At 40.0% G+C, this 23013-nt stretch overlaps 1 non-coding gene across 1 annotated transcript; it reads left to right on the top strand.

Moving 5' to 3' along the window:
- Positions 1–21776: 21776 nt before the first annotated feature.
- Positions 21777–21940, top strand: LOC119064213 (U1 spliceosomal RNA). The gene has a single exon (XR_005085340.2). It is a non-coding gene; the product is annotated as a U1 spliceosomal RNA (small nuclear RNA).
- Positions 21941–23013: the final 1073 nt, after the last annotated feature.

Here is a 23013-nt window from a genome sequence, read left to right as displayed (position 1 = left end):
CATCATTTGTCTAGACAAGATCCTGATGTGTTTAAAGAATCTGGCCTTACAAGCCCCTCGGGATCAAGGAATCGTACCACTTCAGGACCAATTCTAAAAGAAATGAACATTCTAAAATCCAAATGCTGATTCTGGGCCATGTTTTGTCTGGGTAACATCACAGTATGAAAGGAAAGAGTTTTGTCCAGTCATAGTCACATCTGTAACATTCTGGCATTTAAAATCTGGGTTAATATTTACTGTAGTCCTGGTCTACCCTCCCTACACAGAGAGGCACTAAGGCTCCTGACTTTGAACGAGGCAGGAAGCTCCCCAGCATTGACATCTTGAGGAAACGACACTGGCCAAAGACCATCACCCAATCCTGGAGCTAAACTTTTAATAATGATCAAGGCCTCCTTTGGCCACCTAGACTGCCATTGCACTTCTCAGAAGAGCAAACACAGACTTTAAAACTCAGCTTTCAAGGCATCAGATCAATTATTTAAGGCATTTCACCTATCCATCAGGTAAATTAGAAGGAGAGAACCAGGAAAATGTTGTGTCATTCCAGGTGGACTATTTGGGACAATGGGGTTACTCCAATCCAGAAATATTCTGTCCCTACAACTTCAAGTCATAATTAATGAAATGACAGTAAAAGCAACTGATCATTACACTCTGTCCTAAGCCCTTTAACTGAAACTGATCCACTTGCTCAGCGTGATGTAGAGATCATAGTATCCCAACTATGAGCATCGGACTCATCTCAGGCTTTCCAACTTGACCTGTTATTTTCAGCTCTTCTGCCACTTCGGGATCCCAGAGCCTGGCTTCAGGGCCTCTTTCTATTTTAGCCCTGCACTGGAAACACTTTCGTGTTTTTTAACTTCAAGTTTTTGCCAACCCCTTGGGATTTCAGCAGGGATATTTCTCTACAACTTTTGGCTTCATGGGCCACCAACGTTCACTCCCACCCAGCCATCATGCCCCTTAAGCTTTTTTTTCTTGCTAGAAGAGGATGATTATACATTAACTGCCTAAGGAAATGTGGCAATATAAATTATCTTTAACTTACCTTTTAAATGTTCTGCTCAGTTTCTCTTCCACCACACCCCCTCCCACCGCAAGAACACAATGCTGTGAGCCAAACTCACTTCATTTGGATGTGCTATTGCAGTCTCTTACCTGCACACCCGCAGCTGCATATATCCTCAAGCCATGGGCCCTGAACTGAGCAACCCATAGACACACAGAAACACACTCAGAAAAAGTATCATTCTGTCTCCCACCTCTAATTCCTGTTTGCAACTGTCTTATCTTTGCCATATCTTGACATGATACTTGGCCACAGCTTTCCCCCAGGACAGGTTAATTAAGTCACTTTCTCCCCTTTCTGCCATTTTCTCCCACTGATTACCTAGCCACCTTTACATAGATAGCATGGGACTTTGAAACAATCCTAAGAGCTAACACTGTATTTGTGCTAGAGGACAAAACTAGGACAGATAAGGCAAAATTACACGGAGAGAAGTGTATGTGTTAATACAAGGAAAATGTAGCCCTGTGGGGTGTCCTGCAAGGAAGCTGGCTGTTGCAATAGTGATAAACTCTCAAGACGAATATATTTAAGTCAGGGCTGAATAAGTAACATTATAAAAAGATTTTTTGTTGGAAAGAGATATATGAGAGAGCACCAAAGAGTCTTTTTACCTCTAATATATAAGAAAATACATTTAAATATTTATGTATAACAACATTAAATTCAGTTTTGTCTGAAGCATCAAAGACTGAGGGTGAACATACCCAGGTGAGGTGAGGGGACAGACCCATCTTAAAGAACCTGCTAAGGGAGTAAGGCTGGTTCTGTCAGCCTCAGGAAGCACCCGAGCTGGCCAGCCAGGAAAAGAGAATTATTGAAGAAGGAGGGGTAATGAGTGTTCTCTGCTCCCTGCTTCTCAAGCCAAGGCTGAGCTCCCTGCAGCTGGAGGAAGGCATAGAATAAGGAATGGGGCCAGATACAAACCTGAGATATTTAAAAGTGACAGGAGTGACTGAAGCTGCTCAGCTGGTGGCAAAGTAAGGTGAGATAGGAGAGTCCTGGGAGGGAGCTGCACTTTCCCCAACAGGCTCAGTTACTCCACCGGGCCAGTGGAGCTGGCCTTGCGCCATTCTGAAAGAATCTTCGTCACCTAAGACCATTGCCTGAAGAGCAATGGAATCTTCACAGAGAGTCCATGTGTGATGGAAGTGCTAGCACTGCAGGGACAGAGGGAACAAATGGAGACTGATGACTCCAAAGCACCCAAGCGTCTGTAATACTCCCTCAATGACCGTGCACCCCCATGGTCCTCTGTGTGTTTTGCTCATACATGGAACAGATTGCCTGGAAAGAGAGGGAGTTTGGGGTTATGCCATTGGAACATGGCACAAAGAGTGCACTTGGAGGGCCACCGACTGACAGCCTACATGCTGCATGATAAACTGATAAGTGGAATTCAGAGCCATTACTGGCTGAGAAAGGTCAGGGTGTTAGCTAACGGGGGGCTATTTTTTGCTGGGCCCATGTAGCACCCAGTTGTGGACCAGATTTTCCCCAGATCAGACTGATTTTTGAAGTTTACTCTTCATAATCTTTCCCTTTCCAAATTGTTTGTTCACAAGCACTGAAGTCGTATTTAATAATCTTGTTTTCAGCGCTGTATTAGCATAGTGTTACTTAGCCTGCTAAAATCATACCTACTTCTAGTTACTACTATCAATATTATCAGAGATTCTTTATTCCACCTCTCATCCACCAAACCCCAATTTCTGTCTGATGTTATCCTCACTCTCTTAGAACTTTATCATGTTTATCATTTTACTTGAGCCTTTGCAAACTCAACTGAAAACTCAGTTCTTCTGTGATGCTTATAAGACTTCTGAATCATGCATGTTGTCCTAAAGGAAAAATTTCAAATTGAAGTTATTGGAAATTATATGCATTCTGAAAAATTTTACCGTGACCTCCCTCCCTCCCAGCTTTTTGTTATCCTTATCTCAGCCTGAGCCCTTCTTTAAAACAAGGCCATGTTTTGAGGGAAATGTACAGTATACCTGGGCAAATGTCTTGCTACTTAAAATTGCTCATGATAATAGTAATTAATTAGATAAAGGCTTTTGGCAACTTTCAACCTCTGAAAGTGTTTCCTGACAATAACTATTGATATTAATGGATAGTCACGAAAAGAATGAACAACTTCTATTATATATTTCTGTAAAAGTGAACATGTCTCTGGTCTCTGGCTTCCTTCCTGATTCATCAAAATTTATTAGAGAAGAAAAGTGACTATCTTGGCAATAACTCATAGTATTTTGCTGCATATGTTTGTTTTTTAAGGAAAATAACTCATATTTGAAATAAAAACATTTTATACAATACTAGTTGTTCCCTTTATTTCACATAATAGCACACTTTGGTGTTTTTTTTAAATTAGTATATTGAGAAAGATTTATTTTTAGTTTTAACTATTGAGTCTATGTGTTTGTGTGTACTTTAAGGATTCCTTTAGGTTTGTTCAACGTATTCTTTTTTGTTTGTGTAAATTAAAAATCAATAATAGATTTATTGCTTTGTGTTAAATAGTTCAGATAAAATGCAGAAACAAGCAATTGCACCTAATATTTGAATGTTGCTATTCCTGACAGCACTTTGTCTTCTTTCATGTCCACGCTGGCTTTTCTCCCAGCCCATCCATTCCTTAATGTAAGTGTTATAAATTGCTCTAAAGTGCCATAAAACATAATAAACATAAATCAATATTTCTTGGTTAAAAACTTAGAAATGCTGATCCAGCCTAGGTGGACTATCGATGTCCTAAAGAAAACACGTCCCTTGGTTATTGTATCTTACCAGAAGCCATTTCTGGATTTGAGAGGACCACCTCTTTGTTTTTTTCTCTGACCTCAGTCACCCAGATACTTGCAGTGACATATCAGGACGGATTGTGGGGAAGATATCGTCCAGCAGTCTTAGAAAAGCTCCATTATTCTTCCTTTTGGCCTCTGATCTTGGCAACTGGAGAAGAGTGCAGTGACAGTCAGTTAGATCACAGGTCGGCAATGTGTCAAGCTTGTCTGAGGGACGTTCTAGTTTGACATGGGGGAAAAAACAGTTCATTTTCTTCTAAGATTCCGTGAATTAAGCAAAACCCCACTTCTTCCCTCTGGCTTGCAAATGTGGCATCTGATCTAAATGAAACACCTGCGAGCAGCTCAATGACAAAACCGACCTATTTGAATTTCTGCTATCTTTGGAATTTTAAAAATATGATCCTTCGCTGCACCCTTGGATATAAAGCCACATCCCTCATCTGGAAATGACGGCTTGCCCCACAGCCAACTGATGCTATTTATGTGGCATCATTGTTATTTATTCTCGTCTCAAAGGAAAGGATTGAATGGCTTTGTGGTTTCTCCCAAGAAATTGTGGAGCTGTATAGTAGGAAATCTGCAAGCTCAGGTGATCATCTTGCTTGAGGAGGTTTGAAAAAGGTGGCTCTTTGGAAATTGCATCAGAAGGCTGGTAGGACACGAGAAGTAGTTTTATTAGGCTTACTGACTCACAGCCCACTTTTCATGCAAATTATGACCCAGCTCACATCTATGTAGTCTTCCCTCACAAAGGGAAGACTGCCTTCTCCCCAAAACCTCATCGCGCTCGAATCAAAAATAACACCCCTCTTGTCCACCCCCAGGATATCTGAAGGCAGATTTTTCCCTAGGAAAGGGTAACTGTCTTGAGAGTGTGTCATGGGGATGAGGGTGAAGAGAATCAAAGGTTGGATGGACCCCATTCCCTTACTGTGCTCTCTTCTACTGGCCCCGCCCTAAAAAACTGCCATTAGCCATTCATTTCCTTGAATTCTGGAAAGTTTGGATTAATAAAAAATATATAAAGGACATCTAAATATATGAAAAGACAAACTGTACTCATAATAAACTTAATATAAATTAAAAATATACTGATAACATTTTTTGCTAATGAGATTGGCAAAAACAAAAGTTAAACATTTTTTGTGAGTATTTGGACAAATAAGCATCTTTATAAACACTGCTGGGGAATGGGTACAATCCTGGTGGAAGAGGATTAGAAATAGTTTCAAATATACAAAAGCAATTACTCTTTGATTTTAATAATTCAAATTTGGAGAATGGATCTTACAGTAAAAACTGCACATGTGAATGAAAAATATGCGAAGTTATACATTAACAACTCTAAATACCAAAATTGAAAACAACTCAAATTCCATCAGTAAAAGACTAGTTAAATTAACTATGGTATATTCACACAATGGAATATTATTCAGCTGTATAAAGTAACAGGACAGCTTTTTATATACTGATATGGAAATATTTCTAGAATGTATCTTTAAATAGATAAATGAAAACATAGAATGAATGCATATATGCTAATACATTTAAGCCTTGAACAAATAACACGGGGGTTAGAGGTGTTGATACTACCACAGAATATCTTAGTATAACTTTTGACTCCCCCAAAAGTCAACTACTAATAGACTACCGCTGACTGGAAGCCTTACCCATAACATAAGTAGTCTATTACAGTAAATTAGAAAAAAGAAAGTGTTGTTAAGAAAAATCTTAAGAAAGAAAAAAACACATTTGCGGTATTTATTGAAAAAAATGTGTGTAAAAGTGGATACACGCTGTTCAAACCCATGTTGTTCAAAGGTGAACTGTATCTCTGCATCTCAAATATGGAGAGAGATATGAAGAATTCACTTTTATTCTTGTTGATATTTGCATAAAGATACACTGAAAAATACTCAAGTAACTAATAATAGCAGTTACCTGTGGACAGTGGTGAAGGAAAGAAGATGGGTGGAATCAGGGAGAAGAGTAAGACTATTCAATGTCTGTAACTTTTATTTTAGAACCATGTGAATGTGTAACCTATTAATTTTTAAAATTAGAGATCATATATTTATATATTTAAGTATTTATTTTGTAAATAAATTTTATTTTGGTAAAACATTTACTATTTTCACTATTTTTAAATGCACAATTCATTGGCATGAATTACGTTCAAAATGCTGTATATCCTTCACTATTATCAATTTCCTGAACATTTTCATCACCTCAAACAGAACCTTGGTTAACCATTAAGTGGTAACTCTCTATTCTCCCTTTCCCTACTTTCTAGTAATATCAAATCCACTTTCTGTCTCTATGAATTTTTCTATTCTAGAAATATCATGTCATTGGAATTACACAATATTTGTCTTTTGTGTCTGATTTATTTTCACATAGCATAAGTCTTCAAGATTTATCCGTGTCATACTATGTTTCAGAAGTTCATTCCTTTTTAGGACCTGTATAATAATAACTCACTACATGTATATAACACATTTGGTTTATCCACTCATCTGAAGCTAGACACTAGGGTTGTTTGCACCTAATGTCTGTTGTGAATAATGAATGTTATGTATAAAAGTGAATGTTAGTATAAAAGTGCCTGTTTTCGATATTTTTTGGCTATATACTTAGGTGTAGAAGTGCTGAGTCACATGGGAATTCTGTGTTCAGCGTTTTAAGAAACTGCTAAATTGTTTCTGTAGTGGGTGAACTGTTTTATGTCCCAGCTTTTCTACATCTTCCCCAAGGCTTGTTATTTTCCAATATTTTTATTGTATTCATAGTAGTGGGCATAAAATGTATCCCATCAGAATTTGACCTGCTCAAAATTTTAAACCAATAAGAAAAACCAATTTATAAATATCTTTTATTAAACTACAATATCTATGGAAAATACCATTTAAAGTCTGTTATTATATCAAACAGTTGGACTTCTAGTCAAGATGGTGGTGTTGGTAAATATGGTTCATCTCTTTGCACAACCACATGAAAATTGCAACTAAAATGTAGAACAACCATCACTCAGAACCATGAAAAATCAAGTTGAATGGAAATCTGACAACTACAGAATTAAAGAAACCACATCCATTGAGCCTGGTAGGAGGGGTGCAGATGAGGAATGGGTGGTCCTACACACATGTGTGGTGGATAAAAATTTGGGAAGGATATCTAGGGACCAAGGAGTCTGAGCCCCACACCAGGCCCCTCAGGCCAGGGTTCCAGTGCCAGGAAGATAAGTCTCCACAATTTCTGACTGCAAAAACCAGTGAGAATAAACTAGGTGAAAGAAACTTTTGGAGCCACAAACAGTTCCTCTTAAAGAACCTACACATGGACCCTCCTACTCAGACTTACTTCCTCTGGACTCCAGCACCAGGGTAATAGCTTGAAAGACACCAGTGGTATACAGGGAGACAATGAAATGTCTGGTATCAGGGGGAGCAGAGGCCGCCGTCCCTTTTCTAAACTCCACCCCATAGTGCAGGCAAGTTAATACCATATCTGAAACTCTCTAACTGGCTAACACTATTTGACCCACCGTGGTGATCCTCAAAGACTCTGACCACTATGTTTACAGGTCCACACAAGCTGCTTTTCCATATGAATGGCTAGTCTTGGCTCATGCTTCCCAACTTCCTACATCCTCTCAAACAAGCAATAGCTGGCCTCAGTGAATCTCAGGCCCAGCACTACCAGCAGCCAGCCTAGATTCACAGCTTGCCTATGACTGGGAATCTCCAAGTCCAGCACACATAGCAGCCATCTCAGACTGCTTCATATCTCAGGCAGGGTGGCCCCAGGCAAAACACAGGTGGGGGCTGAGCTTGGCCTGCATCACTGGGGAAACCCCAGGGACAGTGCACCCACTGGAAAGCCACAGACCACATTGGAGCACCACCACCCTGCCCCTGCACAACAGATCCTCCGTGGAAGGCAGAAGTTGGTGGTCCGTGGTCACAGCCAATTCTTGCAGCTGACCGGCCTGGATAAATCCCTTCCATTGATCTGCCAACAGCAACCAAGGTTCAACTACAAGAGGAGGATGTACTCAACCCACATGAAAGGTGCACTTCAAGTATTCAGTTTAGGGGAGGCTGTGCCACTGGACCCTACAAGGCACCTACTACATTAGGTCACTCTACTAAGACACGAAGTCACAGCAGCTCTGCCTAATACATAGAAACAAACACAGGGAGGCTACCAAAATGAGAAGAAAAAAACACAAATAGATCAAAACTCCAGAAAAATACCTAAACAAAATAGAGATAAGCAGTCTATCAGATGCAGAGTACAAAACACTGGTTATATGGATGCTCAAAGAACTTAGCGAGGACTTAAATAGCATAAAAATGGTCCAATCAGAAACAATTGATATGCTCATTGAAATAAAGAACAATTTACAGGGGAACAACAGTAGAGTGGATGGAACCAGGAATCAAACCAATGATTTGGTACATAAAGAAGCAAAAAACAACCACTCAGCAAACATGGAAAATGAATAAAAAAAATTAAGATAGTATAAGCAGCCTCTGGGATAACTTCAAGAGGTCTGACATTTGCATCATATGGGTGCCAGAAAGAGAAGAGAAAAAGCAAGAAATTGGAAATCTATTTGAAAAATTAACAAAAGGAAACTTCCCTAATTTGGTAAAGGAAATAGACATGAAAGTCCAGGAATTACAGACTGTCCCAAAAAAGACTGATGCAAAGGAGCCCACTCCTAGACACATCATAATTAAAATGTCAAAGGTTAAAGATAAAGGGAGAATCTTAAAAGAAGCAGGAGAGAAATTAGCTACCTACAGGGCAATTCCCATAAGACTGCCAGCTGATTTCTCTAAAGAAACTTTGCAGGGTAGAAGGGATTGGCAAGAAGTATTCAAAGTCATGAAAATCAGGGACCTACAGCCAAGATTGCTCTACCCAGCAAAGATATCATTTAGAATCGAAGGGCAGATCAAGAGCTTCCCAGACAAGAGAAAACTGAAGGAGTTCACCATCACCAAAGTATTATGGCATAAAATACTAAAGGGATTTATTTAAGAAAAAGAAGATCAAAACTATGAACAATAAAATGGCAAAAAAGTACAAATCTACAAATAATTGACTCTAAAAATCAAACTAAGCAAACATGAAGAATAGAGACAGAATCATGTTTTGATGGGAGTGAGGAGTGGGGGATTGGGTGAAGAGGAGAGGGGATTCAGAAGTGCAAATAGATAGTTACAGAGTAGCCATGGGGATGTAAAGTACAGTATATGAAACTGAGCAGCCAAAGAACTAATCTGCATGACCCACGGACATGAACAACTGTGGGGGGATTGCCCGAGGGAGTGGGGGATGCTAGATGGAGGGCAGCCAAGGGGGAAAATAAGGACAACTGTAATAGTAAAATCAATAAAATATATTTTAAAAAACTTTAAAAAATCAGTTGGTTGACAGCTTGCAGACCTCAAGTGGTTGAGAAGCTAGGATTGGGCAGGCCCTGTCTTCTGAGTGTACGTAAAAGCCATTCATAATTTTGATTTTATTATCGAATATCTACTAAATGCTAACTGCTTTATGCTATTATTCTTCCCCTACAGTCTTGTGAGGTAGATATTTTTATCTCTTATTACAGGTGAGGAAGCTAAGGGCCTTCAAGGAGAAATAACATAGCTGAAGTTAGATCTCTAGCAAATGTCAATGTTAGAATTTGAACAAAATCTGTCTGATCTCCAGTCCTGTGAATTTTGCACCATAACAAGTCTTTAGGAGGATGTAGTCCATGAGGGGGGAACAGAGGCCGTCAGGTAAGATTTTACTTACTTTTAATTTGGCACGTTAGCTTTGTCATTCAGTGTTTTTCTTTTCCAACCTTTATTCCATTAAGCCCAGTCTTTTCTTTTCTTTTTTTTTTTTCTGATTTGATAATGTGGCATCTGCTCTAACTTCCACCGTTTCTCTGAAATCTTGGACTCATAAGTTACTTTGCCGATGAATACAGTCCTTCCTTTCAGCTGGGTACCTAAGGTTTTCTCCTTTGTCTGGGGCCTGGGAGTGTCTCAAGTTTCAGGCCACAATTTCAAATACACATTAGCCCAATGGTAGGATCCTCCACAGAGAGGAGTAGGGTATAATGCAGAAGAAAACTAGTTTGTATTGGAGGCTGGCAGAAAGAGATAGGTGAGCACACCCAATAGCCAGTGTTTTCCACCTCTGATTTGGCAGGTGGAATAACCAACCCCTCCCTTGTATATCATGCCCTGCTCTGGGCACAGTGCCCTCATCTGTGAACACCTGCTCCCAAATGCTGGTTGGAGGTGGCCTAACCTATCCCAAGCCATCTACAGCAGAGCTAACCAATCACCTCTTTACCAGATCCGCATGTGGGTGGGGTTGTTAGCAGGACCAAACACTCAAGCAACCGTCAGCACACAGAGAAATTTCAAACCCTAGGAAATTCATATCTTGCCAGCTGTGCTAGGCTCTTTTCCCTATAGAAATACCAAGTAATTTTTATCACTTCATCCTAACACAAAGAAACTTTTAATGGAATATATTGCAGTAAAAGCATTCCATCTGGTGAGGAGTATGTCAAATCGAGATTTTACTTCAAGATGGATTTGTGTATCTTGAATGGTGATGTAACAATAATCTTTTTCAAAAGTGGCCCATTTGTGAGAAAATCTTTTGTATGTATATATTAGAACTACTCATTTAGAAAATTTTTTTTTACTATGCTGGGTAGGCCATATACTTAAACTTAAAGGGAAGGTCAAAAGAAATGGAGATCGCACATGTCTCTGAAAGACCTGAAGCCCCTGTGCTGCCCTGCTTCCTCCTTGGTGCTCCTTGTAGCATCGTGATGGTCCGCTAAACCTAGGGGGTGCAAGACATGTTCTTGCCTTATTTTGAAGGTTTAATTTTCTTAAAGTTAGCTTAAAATAATAACATTAAAATGCGAATTTATTCTCATTGTAAACTCTAAGAAAAAGTGAAACACCCTTAACTCCCCCTGATCTTACTCCACACGAGTATTTTCTTTAACCAGGTTAGTGTGTATCCTTCCAGGTCTACGTAAACATTTACATTAACATAAGTACACTGTGAACCAACTCGTTAACCAATAGACATCTATTTGACAAATACTCTTTGAGAACTTACTATTTATAAGGCTTTGTTTTAGGCACAAGGAATCTGGAAAGATGAGGTCATAATACATTGAACACTGAATTTATGACAGGAATTGTGCTGAGGGATTTACCTTTAATGTTGCATTTTATTAGTACAAAACCCCTGAAAAGATGTGCAACTCTGTTTCTGTTATAGGTGAGAGAACTGAAGTTCAGAGAATCTAGGTAATTTACCCGAGATCACAGATGAGAGAGCTCAGACTCAAACTGAGGGCTAGAGCCCTTGTCTCAATGATACGGTGTGGCGGTGCAGTGAAATGAGCATCCGCACTCCTCTAGTGTGCAAGTTACACTTCTCAGGGCTCTATATATACCAGTTTGCTTAATTTTCACAACATGAATATATATTGCTGTCATGCCCATTTACAGATGAAGATACCGAGGCTCGGTGAGGTTAACTTACCTAAATTATGCTTGTAATAGGTGGCAGAGCTGGCCTTAAAATTGACAGTCTGCTTGCAGAGCTTCTCACACGCCTCCCACACTATGCTGCGTACACATTCATGTGCATACATGTGTACTCATGCTTAAACACTATGCAGCTCTCAATCATGTTGGCTTCGGGTTTTTACCAACATTGAAAAATATTTAGTTGTAACGTAAAGAAAATATAGAATTCAGAATTGATTCTAGTAATCTAGGATGAAATACATATGACTGAAAAATTTAGTGAGAAATTAATTTGTTTGGGTTACTGCTGGGTGTTTTTTTCTTGTCATTTCGAAAAAAGATCACCTAGTCTTTGTATTTGTATTTTTTGTCTCAGCTGAGATTTTATGGGAGGGCCAAAAGCAGAAGTTGCCAGAGAATCAGTAGGTCCCATTCCTACCTCCCCTGGGACTGTCAGAAGTTGTGTCATTTTGGGGGATGTGGTGGTTAGAAGTCAAATGTTTTAAGAAGAGAGGAAGTGGAAACAGGAGAAATGACTAGAAGTTTAAGGAGCTTCTCCCATCTCTGGGAAGCAGCTGAGTTTATTTTTTCCAGGTTTCTTGCGTAATGGAGACAAATCCCCACATCGAGAGCGACACTCAACCTACTAATAATATGACTTGCAGGAACAGGGAGTGTGTGCTGAGGAATTGGGACAAACAAGGGAGACAGGGGCTCAACCTTAAAAAATACGGTCTAAGAGGCCATATCAGAGATGCCTGTGCCAGGCTTTAAAAAGTTAGATAACTCTGGTGACCAGTGTGGAATGAAGAACAAAGTCCCTTTCCGAAATGTTCTTGAGTGCAAAAGATCACAGAAAAAGTTTTTGGAAGACATCCCTCCACCCAACGTCCATGCACTGTAGGGGTTAATAATGCCAGAGCCTTTTTACTAATCCTGCTGGTGAAGCTTTGATTAAATTTGAAGGAAAAAAAGAACATGATGTTCCACGCAGAGGAAAAACAGAACAATCTCAACAGTTGCTCTGTTCGAGCAGTGCAATTGGGGATGATTTTTTCTTTATAATTTTCTATATTTTTAAGTTTTCTATCATCCTGACTTATTACTTACAAAATCATAAAACCAGTTGCTTTTTAAAAAACTCATTAGCTGTGTCACTTCACTGTGTCCATCTGGCTTAGTCATGCTTTATTTTCATCCGAACATTTTTATATCACAAATGTTTGTCACAAGTAGGACAGCGATGATTTTTCTCTAGAATTTAGTCTTAGAATTTGCATTTAGATATATGTAAATTAAAGCAATTTAGGCCAACATTATTCTATATCCTACTTGAAAAGAATTTTCAAAGTGTTAAGGAAAGCTGAGGATTTAATCGGTTTGTTCCATGCTGAACTTTAAGTCCAAGATCAGGAGCATAAATGACGACCGGGGCCAGGTCAGTGTCATAAATGAGAGAAGCAACACCTTGACTAATAATGCTCCTGAGTGGTCATTTTAGCAACTAATTCAAACTTTTCAAAAGTGGAAATTTGGCGAAGTGCACTGGCCTAATAGGAAATCACTACAGGCTGCTTGTATAATAAGAACAGCCACTTTGCAACTTCTTGAGTCAATCACTGGTATATAGTTCGTTATTCACTTCAATTAGATGTGAACTTATACCAGAAATAGATGGACTGCATCAAGTTACTTTATCCCAGACTTTGGTAACTATATTATAATCCCATGGAAACTAGAGCTTTATTTTTTCCCTAATTTTGTTATCCTTGCCCAGGACATTTTTTATTGCTTTTAGAGGGAGAGGACGGGAGAGAGGAAGGAAGAGAGAGAAATATCAATGCGAAAAAGAAGCATCAACTGCCTTCTGTGCCCCAACTGGGGATCAGACACACCCGGACTAGGGATCAAACCCGCAACCCAGGTATGTGTCCTGACTGGGAATCAAACCCACCAGTCTTTGATTAAGGGACAATGCTCCAACTGACTGAGACACACCTGCCAGGATAAAACTAAAGCTTTTTAAAGACCATATGGAGACAGATTTGTCTTTACTTGGACCCCCAAAGCAACCTGGATCCTTATTCAGCACCAGGTCAATGGGAGGCTTTCCAAGTACTCCCTGTGGTAGTCTCCTACATCTGAGATTATTGGAAGAATTCCGAATTCCAGTTCTTACGATGAATACTTCCTTTTGTGGGACACAGCCTTGCCTGTAATCTGCCTTCCAGTTTTTGCAAGAACTTTTATCTCCAGAGCACGGTTTTCCCTTGAGCCACACCAGTATGTTCTTGAATTTATTGCCCCATTGCGAGTTATCCGAATCGGTGTAAACTGGGTCCTGGTGCTCAGCCTTGCACGATTCCTTTCAGCCCACTTGTCTCCTTCCCTGATATAGTAAGGCACACCTTTAGGGGTATGCTTGGGGACCTGCTCCCTTTATATCTATGGACTTGAACCATCCCTGCTAAGATATCTGCCCCTTGGTATTATCTCCTTTCGTCTTATCCCCACAGTAATGGAAGACTCCATCTTTTGAACTAACATCCTCCAGCTTTACTCCCCAACCAATCAGTCTGTGCCTTGTCATTCTTCCCCTCTCATACAGTTAAGTTTAATAAACTATTCTTGAGTACCTCTGGTTCCCAGTAACTCAGGTGATAAAAAGATAAATAAAGTTAGATCTTTATCCACAAGAAATTTATAGTTTAGTGGGTGTATTAGTTTATACCCACTACCACAAACTAGGTAGTTTAGAATAACAGAAGAGTATTGTCTTGCAGTGCTGGGGGCTAGTTGTGAAATCAAGGTTTGGGCAGCAGTAACTCTTTCCAAGGACCTTAATGAAGAATCTGCTCCTGACCTCTATCCTAGCCCTGGTAGCCTTAGGCATTCCTTGGCTTATAGATGTGGTTCTCTCTGTGTCTTTACATTATCTTCCCTCTGGACTTGCATGTGTCCAAATGTCCCCCCTTGCCTGCTTGTTTTTAAAGAAATAAAGAAATTTTAAAATAAGGAAACACTTTATACTGGATTAGGAGTGCACCCAAATTCACGATGACCTCATCTTTACTTAACTAATTACATCAACAGCAGTTCTATTTCCAAATAAGGTCACAGATTGAGACAGTGTGTGTTAGGATTTCAACATGTGAATTTTGAAGGACACAATTCAATCTGTAACAGTGAGCAAAACACATGCAAATTGAATTAACTGGAGTATGAGAAGCTAGACACTGATGATACGCACTAAGGGCAGAGAAGTGTTGCACGAGATGCAGAAGATGGTGCAAAGCTGCTCATGGCAGAACGAAGCCTCAATTTGAACAGCCAGTCAAGGATTCTCATGGTTCTGCCACAGAACAAAGAAGAATATCCCACTGTAGCTCAGCATAGGGAAGCCTCTTCCTTCTGGGGGCAGCAGTGACTGAGTTTCTTGGGGCACCCCTCTGACCTACCTTTGAGGCCATCACGCAGAAAGTGGCTTTCTCACAGCATGTGCTATGTGTCTAATATCTGGGTGTCAGAGCCTATTGCGCTTACCAGATTTATTAGATAAAATTGCTGGAGGGCGGAAGTATCAGAAAGTATGAGTAATTAAAACACTAAGCTGCACTATTATTAAAGGTATATTAAAATCAATGACATCCATTTGAAAAGATGTATTTCAAGGCCTGTCCTCCACGGTGGGAAATGTGCCTGAGCAGAAACAGGTCATGCAGGGAGTGTTGTTAATGAAGGTCCTTGTGGAAAAGGCGGCCGGAGACAAAATGAGTTAAAATCTTTATTGTGTCTTGACAGCCCACATGGATCTATGATGATGATAAATGTTCTCATTTAGAACTTTTTCTTTTCCTGAGACATTTTACATGCTATCTCCAATTTGCTTTGAATTTCTCAAAAGACATATGTTCTCAGAAGCGAGTCTCTGCTTGCTTTTCATTAAGTGAGATCTTATCAGGGTGTTTGCATGTGGCATCACGTTTGAACTATTAATCTTATGACAGGATATTACAAAGGGGGGAGGGGATGCCTTAACAGGTTGAGGGCCATTACCCTTGAGAAGCAGCCCTCAGCACCCAGCAACAAGCACCGGCCCAGGAACTGCTACTGCGATGATTAATAAGCACTTTCCGGAAGCAGACTCTCCAGGTGAGAAGGTTTCTCCACAGAAGGGTGCACACTGACAGCGGAACCAGAGCTGCTGCGCTGGAGCTCGGTGTTCCTGGATTACTGACCTGCGGGATCCTGGCAGGGCACCAGGGGACAATGGTTAATTTTCAGTGACATTTAGGTTTCTTTGGTATTAAGACACAAACCAATGGGTCAACGGCACCAATATAGGGTAAAAGGAAAAGGTAACAATTTTCTATGTCTACTGCAACAATTTTATAAAACTGTACAAACACATAACCACATGTGTACACAAACACACACAAGTACATATAAACAACACTCTAACAGACCAATAGGAAATTGGCTTAGATGAGGCATTAGAGGTAAGTGGAATCGAGACTGGCTGTGTGCTAAGACTGTGATTAGGACTTTGATATTTTTCCTAAGAGCAATGTGAAGTCATTGATGGATTTTAAGAAAGAAAACCCACCATCATACTTGCATTTTTCTAATGTTATTTTGGCTGAACTGTGGATAATAGATTTAAAACAGGACTAAAGGCAGTAGAACTATGGTGGACCTATTAGGTCCACATTGACCTAATGCAGGCCTGTGGAGAGGGAAAGTATATAAATCCCAGGGCATTTGGGGGATCAAATAAAGGCACTGGATGGTAGCTTGAATACTAGGGACAGCTAAAAAGATGATGTTAGGAGAGACTTCCAGTGCCCGGGTATGCAACCAGTTGATTAGAAAGGAATTCAGGAAGACAGGGAGACATGGGGATACTCCAGACACGATGGAGCATGGGAGTTATATTTTAGACACATTGGGTTTACAATGCTCATAAAATATTTTAGCAGGGCTGTTAAATTGGGTATGCCCATTCTTTAATGCAGCTGCATATCTAACTTACTCAAAACTGTTTAGATCTCTTTCATTCACGTTTCTACATTTGCCTTCAAGTTTTTTTAATTACAAACATTTTTAATTGGAGAGAATATGAAACCTTAGAATTGTGTCAAATTTGTAAATTAAAGGTACAGAAAATATTCCAGGAAGGTTTTTTGTTTCCTTTTTAATCCAGGAAATGTGCTCTCATTTGAGGGAGCAGAAATTATCCAGGGGTGAAGGGTCTACCCAGCCCACCCAAAAAGGTCACAGAGCCAAGTCACATCGGTCAGTTTCTAAGAGAAATGAGGCCATTAGTAGGGAACATATGTGTTCTGCTATACATGAACCAGCTTTTCCCAGTCTTCTCCAGACTATGTCCATTGGCATCTCCTGTTAGGGGAACCCAGGGTGTGGCCCCATGGTGCTGTTCCACCAATATGTCAGGGTACAGCCTGCCTCCAGACCATTCACTGCGGGAGAAATGCGTCCACTCCATGTTCCTTCCAACTAGCTTGACAAACATCTCAGAATTTCTTTTACCGTTATTCCAAATCACTCTATCAGTAAATGTCAAGTATCTTATCTCCATTTCCCTGAGAGAGGGAATGGGTTGCTGGGAGAAATGCCCAAGTCAGTTGTAAAGCATTTCCAAAGAGAGGGCATCTTTAATGAAAATGATAGGTCTCGTCTTGTTTAACAAGCTTAGAAGGCAGCTCCTGGTGGTGGGAAAATTTACGCTTCTACCAGGACAGCCCCAGAAAAAGACATTGGCATTGGTGTGGAATGGAAGGCAGTCCTGGGAAACTGAGAAGAGTGCGGTGCTCTTTAGTTGACTGAATAGTTTGTCTACACTGTGTCTCCTAGGTGGTGCACCACAGGGGATGGAGATAGTGCAACCATGGAAAAAAAATTTACTTAATCCTTTTTCAGAAAAAAGGCTGACTGTTGAGTGTGAACTGAACGGAGTGGACCAAGTTTGAATTTTGCAGTAACTTAAACCTTGTAAATCTAGACTGAGTTCTGATAATGGAGTCGTACCCTTTGAACCACCATGGTCTGAGAAGTACAACCAAATAGCCACAAGGACCCCAGAGGGCTTTGGCAGTGTGGAGCAATGCAAACCATTTTACTGCCCTGGAGAACACAAATGCCTACAGGAGCACATCAGCCCACAGCAACACTGTGTTTATCCCAATACTCATTCCTTCTGTTTTTCAGTTTTCTCATCAATAAAATGGAAGAGTAAATGAGTGAAGGATGCAAAGTGCTTGAGCAGCACTTGACACCTGCCGGAAAGTCTACACATACCAGAAAATGACAATGAAGGTTGAAGTATTACTGTTAAATTACTATAGGACATAATTTTTATCAGTTATTATACATGAGATTCTCATATAAGAAAATGATCATTTAAAAAGTTAAAAATTGCAAGTCTTGTATTTTGCCATGAATTGTGTTAATTCATGTTAAAAGAATAATAAATCAGAATATTATCTTTCACCTACAAAAGTGGACAAGTATTCAGGCCATGCCTAAGAATTTATGATGATGTTTAAGGCAAGACTATAATTTTAAGACCTTGAGTGTTGCCTTTGTTTAGCAAAAGACTTTGCTGACTGTTTCTGACTGGGTCAAGGGAAGTCCCAGAAAAATTCCTGAAGGACGAAGAGTGAGGACAAGAAAACTGAACTGTTTTGCAAAGCAAGAGGGATTTTTATTTTAGTCCTGTGTTTCTGGTCATACTGGAATGAACATCACAGTGTTCATAGCCTATGTTTGAGGCTATGGGATAGGATAAAAAAGTCCAGTGACAGGAGGGGACTAAGAAACTGGAGTGAGAGGTAAGAGAAAAAGTAAGCTTTCTGTGAATCCTTGAAAATATGGGAAGAAAAGGATAGCCCTCAAACATTATGTGGGATCAGAAGATTCTTTCTATCTTCTATCTACCTATGTATCTATCTATGTATCTATCTATGTATCTATCATCTATCTATCATCTACCTACCTACCTACCTATATATTTATCAGGTAACCTAACCCCAGAGCCATGTAAGACTTTAAGGAGTCACACAAGACTGAAGGACCCCGAGAAGCTCATACTTGGGCTACATTGTGTCTGCTCTTATGTTCTTCCAGGATCACTATTCATGTTTGAAAATTTAACACATATACATTAAAAACCATTGAGAGATTCAGAGCTGAAATTATTGCTCAATTTGTAAGTATTTCTAAACTATAGGCCTAGAAACAAAATTTGGGTAATGCTAAGGCACTTAATGGGGCTTACTCCGAAATATTCCAAAAATGTTTCCCATAGACATAAGAAACTATAACCTAAACCAAAATTTTGACGTGTATATAGCTTCATTGGAACAAGGCAAAAATACTCCTAGGGGCAGCAGGGTGGATGGCCCTGTGTGATGGCCTTGCTTACAGAGTGTCCTTCACTCGGATCAAATGAAAAATAAAAATCTCTTCATAAAACTCCGGATATTCAGGGTCCATGTAAGGAAGCTTCCAGCACTGGTCTGGCCTAAGTGAGTGCCTAACCAACTTACAACTTGTTTAGGTATCCTTTACAATATCGTAGATGTTGAAATTGGAACTGGTGTTTACCTTTTTTTTTTTTTTTTTTTTTTTGGTCAGTACGAATTTTGCTGAAGACTGGGAACTTTCTTATCTTGACCCTCTGGTGGCTCAGGTTGAGAACAATCCTCATAAGACTTCTCCATTTCCACCGTGTCCATACTGGTGTTCATCTTGTTTTCTATTTCTTCCTTTAGATGAGAAATTAAATATTAATTCCCTTTCCCTATGAAAAATTGCTACTTTCTTCTCTCTAGTTATCATCCTCTTAGTAAAACAACCCTGATTTTCATAGCTGGGCACAGTGCCACTCATGTAAAGATACATTTCCCTCGCAACTAAGTATGGCCAGAAAAGTGACTAAGCTGTTGCCAACAAAATGTAAGCTGAAGTACAGTGTGGCATTTTTGGAAAGTCTCTTTTAGGAGGCAAATGCACCATCTCTTTTACATTTTTTCCTTTCTCTTTCTGCTGTTGGAAATATACATATAATGGCAGGTGCTTCTATAGCCATTTGGGGCCACAAAGTATCTTTAATGGCAATCAAGTAAATTAGAGCAACAGGGTTGAAAGATTTGTGATAATAGATAGCATACACCTACTATGTTAGCCTTGGACTACAGTATTAATTATGGTGAAAGTCATTCTTCTTATGAAAAAAAGAGCCTCTCAATATGAAGGTTCAGACAAGTTAAAGATTTATTATCCTTTCACAGGCTAGACGAGCAGGCTGTATGTCTCAAAATCACCCCGGGGCCCAGCCTGGCGGGCTCTCTACCATCCTCAACATGCGGATTCTAGCTTGCTTTAGCCTTTACCGTGTCAAGCCACAGGGAACACACTTCCAATGATGAAAGATACACATCAATTCTTCTCATGTGTTTTGGTGAGAATGTAGCCTCTTGGCCACACCTAAATCTGGGGAGGCTAAGAAATGGAGTTCAGCTGGAATTCAGCTCCTGAGCCCTGCAACAACTTTATTATAACAGAGGTGGGTAGAGTATGTGCTCGTGAACAGAGAGCAGTCTGCTAATCTTCATATTATGTAGTTGATAAAAAAATACCATGCTGTCTCATTCAACCTATACCATCTATAACCTACCTACATCTATCTGTCTCGTTTAACCTACTTCAGATGGGGCTTTTATTGCTCACAGCTGAACATAATCTTAATTGATACACTCCTTTCAGGTTTATTCAATAAATGTCTTATCGATGACTCATAAATTTGGATTGTTAGACATTATCTTCCAGCTGTAAAATTCTAAAAATCATCAAAACTTTTCTTCTCATTGTTCTTAATGAACAACTAACAGGTTAAATAACAAGCAATTTTTTTTCTTTTTTTGTGGTATTATAGCAACTACTTCTAGAGGGCACATTGTGAGCCGTTGTCTGGGGAAGGTGAGGAAAAGGTAAGAGTGGATGAGAGTTAATCTTGTCTGGAGCTGGGAAGAGTAAGTCCTTCAACAATGAAAGATGTTGACAGAAGCCGTCACTAAGATTTCTGACCACAGAGAATAGCAGCAGTTAGAATGTCAGGTTACAGAGTCCTTTATGCTCAACAAAACTTCTTCTTCTCATCCATCCAAGCAAGTCACTCCCACAGGATAAGGAAATTATATTAGTAAGAACACTTTTGTTTGCAAGTGACTGAAAACTTAAGCCAAAATAACTTAAGTAATGTATGACTGATATATCTAGAGATATATTTGTTTTGGAGAAATAGAATTATTTGGAAAAGAGCTTGGTTCTTGGTTCAAAATACATTACCAGATTAATTTCTTGCTTTTACTTATTAGGTCTCTCTCTCTCTCTCTGTCTCTCTCTCTCTCTCTTTCTCCCCCCAACCACACCACCCCCTTTTCTTTTACTTTTAAATATTTTATTTATTTATTTTTTGAGCGAGGGGAAAGAGGGAGAGAAGATGAGAAGCATGGATGTGAGAGAAAAACATTGATCAGTTGCCTCTTGTATGCACCCCAACTGTAGACCAAACCTGCAACCCAGGTGTGTGCCCTGATTGGGTATCAAACTGGTGACCTTTCGCTTTGCAGAATGACACCCAACCAACTGAACCACACCAGTCAGGGCCCACCAGCCCCTTTTCAGCTTTGTAGTTGAACCAGAAGATTCAAGCCCAAGCAACACAAAAGAGAATCTGCTTTCCTAATCAGCAGCCCAAGAATTGAGTCTCATTGTCATAACCGAGCAGACTTGGCTTATACCCCTGACCATGGCCCAAACACTGTGGTGAGGGAAGTGAAACAAGGGTAGTGACTCAACTATGGCCATACACTGCACATCTGGAGATCGGAGTGGAGTCAGCACATCAGCGGCATGTTGGGAAGTCAGAGCACTGTGACCCAGAGAGGGTAGTTAGTTAGTGGAAGAACAACAGATAAAACTTCCATGCGTTCTCAGATGGGAAACCTCAGAGAAAGGGCAAGGTGTCATCTTGTCAATGTACCCGTCCTTAAGTATAAAATCTTTGAGTCATGTGCAGTCCTCTGAGTCACATAAAGATGTTGGTCCTCATGGTCCTTAGACCCATGGCTAACGAGTACGTTGAACTATCCCAGTATGTTCAATGAGCAACAGCAGCTCATCATCCCGTGGCTAGCTAGTAAGTTTAACCATCCCAACACACCCAGTGAGAAATGGTGGAGAAAGGGCAAAGTAACTGTAATCAAAACATTTATTCAAAAAGCGGGGGGGATATTTATCTGGATGAGGGAGACATCATGATCACAAGGTGATTTTCTCAGGGAAAAACTTACTCATTGCACTCTGTGTGTGCTGACTTCTGTGACCTCCCCAAATGTGGGGAACTCCACTGCATAATTTGTGGCAGTGGGGGACTGCATTCATGCTCTCCTTTGGTGAAAAAAAATAAATAAAAATAAAAAGCAGGGGGATGGAAAATAATGCCCACTAAATCCCAGTTAATAGTGTGCATCCTATTCTACAGGAATGAAAAATAATGATACACTGCCTTGGCAGGGAAAACTTTGGTCAGTCAATCTGGTTGACCTTGTCTTTGGGTCTGTTCTCGGAGATCATTACCCATCGTTACTTTTTTTTCATAGCTCTGCTTCTAGTCCGGGGAAGGATCTCCCTTGTGCACTGTCCTTCTCAAGAGTTGGGTTCTGGGGAGGATGTCCTTCAAAGAGCCGTACGTTTTTTGGAGGACACTTCATCTTGGTATCTGTCAGGGACCTGGGGATTATTTTAGGTGTTGACCAGAAACCTTTATTGACCTAGCTCTTTTCCTCACCCAGTTTTACACTCTAGGTTCTAATTTTTACAAAGCACCATTGCAGGAATTAAATTTAATATATATGGTACACTTTACTTGAAAATAGTAAAAAGCTCAATTCAAACTGGCTTAAGAAAAAAGTAGAGTTTAGTGCTGTTGATAACTGAGAAACCCAACTGAGGACATCATTGGCTTCATTCGGGTAGAATTTGTTTACAGACATGCACCAATCTTTATCCATTGACCTACTTCTTCTAGGTCTGTTCTGTTCTCAGATCTTTATGTGGCAGCTTCCAGCAGCTTCACACTTATGTGAGAATTTTACCTAGGAATCCTTGTTACACACACAAAGAACCCAACACACAAACCCACACTTCACATGTGGATGGAAAGTGGAAATTGCTGGGATTTCTTTATATTCCCCATTTGGGAAGAAATTTGAAAGCACCCCACATGAGGTGCTGAGTCATAGAAACGGTGTAGTTTCGCCTAAACCTCACCATCCCAGCAGAGAATGCAGTGCAGGAACAGTATTGTGTACTTTGTATTTTTGGCCTCATTCCCCTGAATACTTCTTGTGCCTGAACCTACTGAGGAATGAACATTTACATCCGGGCAGCAACAACAGTTACTGAGATGACAGTAGCACCTCTCTAACATGCTGTGATTTGACTTATCAGTTTAGCTAGGCTACAG

The sequence above is a fragment of the Artibeus jamaicensis genome, unplaced genomic scaffold (assembly GCF_021234435.1).
Source record: "Artibeus jamaicensis isolate MK-2021 breed Jamaican fruit bat unplaced genomic scaffold, CSHL_Jam_final contig_466, whole genome shotgun sequence".
NCBI lineage: Eukaryota > Metazoa > Chordata > Mammalia > Chiroptera > Phyllostomidae > Artibeus > Artibeus jamaicensis.
This window is presented reverse-complemented; position numbering and strand designations above follow the sequence as displayed.